This window comes from Sinocyclocheilus anshuiensis, unplaced genomic scaffold (genome assembly GCF_001515605.1).
Source record: "Sinocyclocheilus anshuiensis isolate Anshui unplaced genomic scaffold, SAMN03320099.WGS_v1.1 scaffold1215, whole genome shotgun sequence".
Taxonomy (NCBI): Eukaryota; Metazoa; Chordata; class Actinopteri; order Cypriniformes; family Cyprinidae; genus Sinocyclocheilus; species Sinocyclocheilus anshuiensis.
Genome location: NW_015540933.1, coordinates 699,472 through 704,726, shown reverse-complemented (window position 1 = coordinate 704,726; position 5,255 = coordinate 699,472). Strand labels below are relative to the sequence as shown.

Below are 5,255 nucleotides of genomic sequence, written 5' to 3'. Positions count from 1 at the left end.
TATTTCAATTATACATCATTAAAGTCTACATCATTCCAAATTCTAAATGTGGATCTGCACTGTGTTTGCTACATCAATTAAAATTAAATGAAAACTGAATTTTAATTTAAGAAGCCATTTTCAATTCAATTCTGAATAGAAGACAAGTCTGATGTAAACAGACATAGACAAAGGATGTTAACCTGAAATACCCTGTCACATTTGAACTTTAAACCTAACAAAATATTCTGTAGTGCACCTTTAATAATAAACAGTATAAACAACTATTCCGGCACACATACTCCATTAGCATAACTATAGGCTGTTTATGATTGCCAAGCCATTTGGCACATTCATACAGAATGTGTGGTCACAGGAGCACTTCTTTTGGAACTACTTGTGCTGGCAGAGAAAACTAAATACAAGTATAAAATGTTATATAAAATCTTGTTGCTATGTGCCTGCAGCCGTGTGGTTTAAATATATGATGATAAGAACAGAAATGGTAATATAAGCAAATAAACCAATTAATAAATAATGACATATTAAGGCACTTACCTTATTTGTGATTGCATGAAGGTACCAGCACATATAAAGAGAGAAAGAGAGAGAGAGAGAGAGAGAGAGAGAGAGGAGATATTAAAATTAATGGCAACACATTTCACAAAGCTCCAGAAACCTACGTGAAGAAAACACCTCCTTCATAGCAATATGACGGTGCATCAGTGCCAATCAATAGAAATGACTATAACAGCTCTTATGGGTAAACACACTCATACATCCATGACACACTCTGCGAGAGCAGTGTGTGTATCCCTGACCAATTGGATGAGAAGTCAGATATCACTGTCCTGACCTCACACAGACAAATCAATATAATCATCTGCCCAAACTCGTCTTGATTCAGCACACAGTGAAGTGTCTGCAGCGTTTCTCTGAACTGGAAGCGATTCGGCCTCTGTTTGTGAGATTTCGAATGACAATACCTGTGAGTGTAGTGAAGAATCAGTCTCCTGTAAAATTGTCACCTGTGCTTGACTTCAGGTTGAAACAAAGCCATCTCTCCCTCTCTCTTGCTTCCCCTCCCTCTTGCATTTCCATGTGCCACATTGTGCAACGGCCATCATTAAACATACCATGCCAAAACCCCCAAGATAACTGGTGGGAATACAGTAGTAACATGATTAGCGCATGTGTAAGCGCTGAATGATGAACCCGTGGCCTCCTCGCTAATGGGCGTTTTAATCCACAGCTTGAGCAATGAGTGTTTATAGGCTCCTAGAGGGCCCTCATTCCACATTAATATTTATCCACTGCTTTTAGCCATTTTGTTCCTGCTTAGCAAAAGCAGCCGGGCTTGAAATATATCACCTCAGAAAACGCTCTCCCTTTCTCCTCCTTCCTCAACTTCATTTTCTCTCTACGGTCTAATTTTGTGTGTCTGCTGCCGGGTGAGTAATGGCCATTGTTTCTGTGCAGAAGCGAGCTGTTCACCTTGAGTGGGTACCATGTGTGGGTCCAGGTTGGCTTTATTCTTTGATGTTCGTCTTTCCTTTTTCTGCTTCCCACACACCTAACCCTGGGCCCCTTCATTTGCACCTGGTTTTCTTTCTTTTTTCTGTTCACACTTCAAAGTTAGAACTAAATGAGGTCTGCCCTCTTTGAAACACACAAGATAGGAGGCCACAAAGGCCGTGGTGCTGTTGCTGCTGTAAAAATGCGAAACAAAAATATGTTTTATTCTAAGAGCGGCCAGGAAAATAATTGTGCAGATTTGATGGGTCACATTTTACATTGCTGTGTTCAAGTTATACTCTATTTAAGTATTGAGTGGTCTCAGACTCTGGAGATTTGGTGAATGTGAAACAGATAAAATGTAAATAAATAAATTAATAAATAATTTGTATTCATTCATTCATTCATTCAGTCAGTCAGTCAGTCAGTCAGTCAGTAAATAAATAAATGCATATATACATACATTCATACATACATGATGGTGTTCTCAAAAGGTTTTGTCAATTCTAGGTACACATTTATCACCAAAATACGTGCAGTAGGAACACACGCAGTATAGCTACAAGAGCGCTGAAATGTACAGTACTTTTACCATTTATTGTACTGTGGCAAATCTAAAGTTTGCCCTTTTATGCACTGATGATGCATTAGAAATGTTATTTTGTATGTATGGTCTCAGCACAAGCTCCTCCCTTAGGAGGTACTGCACCACAAACACTTTACTTGAGCGCCACTCTAGGACAAAATCAAAAAGAACAAACTCTTTGAACTTCATTTTAACAGTTTATATTTTCAAATAAACACAGCACTTTGACTTCTCAGCCATTTGGCCAACAAAAGAACATTTTAATTACATCTCCAAGGTTATTTTTTTTGCCTTTACTTGCTTTCTCGTTTCTTTGAGGTAACTGGTCCTAAATTGCAGAGGAAATGGGGGCCAGAAAACTTGACACCTTTCTCCATTCATTGCTGAAATTTTTATTAGATTACAAGCTGCTTCAAATCCGATACCTGTACTTTCAAGGCCTTCATCCACAAATTATATGAAAGATGCTGGGGATATTTAACATGGTGGTGCACAAACACACACACACACACACACACACACACACTCACACTCACAGACAATCTTATTGGCCAAATGAATGCAGAGTCTATGGAGATTTGCTTCGGGTCATAAACCTCAGTATACAATGCCAATTAAGGTTGTGGTTACTCAGAGAGAGAAAGAGAGAGAGTTTACAGCCCTAATGAAGCAGGGATAAGAGGGGATGTTTGCCATCAGGAGGCTAATTACCTCAGCACACAGGTCTCTTTCATAAGTCACGCTTCTGAGGTTGTTTGAATCCGTAATTCTGTATTTCTCATAGCCTCTATTAGGTTTTTGGTAATTTCGCGTTTCTACGGTTTCTTATCATTCTGAACCTCTCTTCAGCTGTGAGTTAATAGTCAAGGCTGGCTAATACAGCCTGAAGGACGTGATGAACTTCCCTCGCTGATTCTGAAGGTCTGTGGACAAGAACTAAAAAAGTTAACTGATGTTTATGTGTGTGAGAGGGTTTCCAGTCTCTCTCTGCTTGAGCCGAATTTCTAACCCAATCCCTTCCTTATCTTGAAGACACACTTGGGCAAAAAGGAGAGCACATCAGCAACTGGCAGAGTCATGGGTCAGAGGTTACTGACGGCTGCTTTAAAAAGAGCATAGGAGCATAGACAAAGAGCCTTCTCTGTCATTTATCCAGAGCCTGAGGTTGGAATTGACTGGTCCCAGGTCAAACCTGCTCAGGTGTAAGTGTGTGCGCTGAGAGTTAAAAAAGTGAGTGGAGTCGACCGTAACCTCCAGAATAAAATATCAAACCCCAGAAATAGGAACAGACCCCAAACTTTCCCCTGACATGGGAAGTCTTGGTCTGACATTATCCAATATTTTCTGAACCAAGCAAATACATGCAAAGGACAATGCGGGACCAAGAGCTATGCAACACTTGTTCCATCAGAGAGACATTTAGTGTTATAGAAAAATTGTGAATGGAAAATGGTAAAAATGTGTATTTAAAAGGACAGTTCACCCAAAAATGAAAATTATGTCATTAATTAGTGGTTCAACCTTAATTTTATGAAGCTACGAGAATACTTTTGTGTGCAAAGAAAACAAAAATAACAATTGTATTCAACAATTTCTTCGCGTTCTGGTTCAATCTGACAACAAAATAAAGGGAAAAGACCAACATATGCTTCAAGTAAAAAAAAAAAAAGCACATTTATACCACAACATTTTTGGGACAGTGCAACTCTCTTGTCATCGGTGTTCATACTTCTCTTTGTGAGCAGTGGAGTAATTTATTTTTGCTAATTTTAATGTTCACATTACAGTGTGCATACTATCAACAAACTCCAAACTGCATCTGAAGTGACATTAGATGCATTTACACAGACTTTTTGAATATTTTTGAACATACAAGTTAAAAATGTTGGGAAAAATGCAATACGTTTAAATATGAAACCAAACCACCGATTACAGTGTGCATACTATCAACAAACTCCAAACTGCATCTGAAGTGACATTAGATGCATTTACACAGACTGTTTGATGAAGCTGAGCTGCCATAAATGCATTTACACCACAACATTTCAAATGCATAAATAATTGTATTATTTATTAATAAAAATTTATAATAATAATAATAATAATAATAATAATAATAAATGTATTATTTATTAATATAATATAATATAAATGTTATTATTTATTAAGATTAATGTTTTAAATATTTTTGAACATACAAGTTAAAAATGTTGGGAAAAATGCAATACGTTTAAATATGAAACCAAACCACCGATAGATGACGGTAAATGACTGTTTTAATGAGCGAGTCATTAGTCATTCGTTCAAACGGCTGATTCATTCAGAAACGTGGCAAGTGATTACTGTCTTTATGAAAGGGTTACTGAATCATTGATCAGTTGATTCGTTCAAAAACGTGGATTCATTCAGTATCAAAACATTGCTGTGTTGCTTGGAGAGACAAAACAGTTCTGTTGTGGCTTTGATTGAAACTTCGTCAGCGAACTTGAGGAAAACCAATCAATATTGTATTACAAATTGCGAACTTTGTGTCTGCTTAACTCATAATGAAGAACTTCCACGCCAACGACATGCTTACATGCGGATGTGAGGGTAAGTGTGACGTCAAAACAGACTGGCTCGGTGGGTCAGCTCGTGAGATGAGGTGCGTTTGATTTGAAGCAGCACAGCGCAGACCGATCGTTGTATGACATTAAAGGTGGGGTAAGCGATTTTTCAAAAACGCTTTAGAAAACTGATTCGGGCCGACTAGCAAAACAAACTTGTAGCCAATCAGCAGTAAGGTGCGTGTCTACTCATGATGTGGAGGAGAGAGCGTTCAGTGCACAGGACGGACATTAGCGAGCCGAGCGAATATATATATACACAGTGTTGCTTGAAAGTTTGTGAACCCTTTAGAATTGTCTATATTTCTGCATAAATATAACCTAAAAAAATCAGCAGATCTTCATGCAAGTCCTGAAAGTTGACAAAGAGAACCCAATCAAACAAATGAGTTGAAAATGTATACATTGTCATTTATTTATTCAGGAAAATGATCCAATATTACATATCTGTGAGCAGTAAAAGTATGTGAATCTCTAGGATTAGCTGTTAATTTGAAGGTGAAATTAGAGTCCATCTGTTCAGAGGTGTTTTTAATCAGTGAGATGACTATCAGGTGTCAGTGTGTGCC

At 37.8% G+C, this 5,255-nt stretch overlaps 1 protein-coding gene across 1 annotated transcript in view; it reads right to left on the bottom strand.

Moving 5' to 3' along the window:
• LOC107689478 (catenin alpha-2-like) overlaps nt 1–5,255 on the bottom strand; it is a 519,554-nt gene that overhangs the window by 291,425 nt on the left and 222,874 nt on the right. The window lies entirely within an intron of this gene.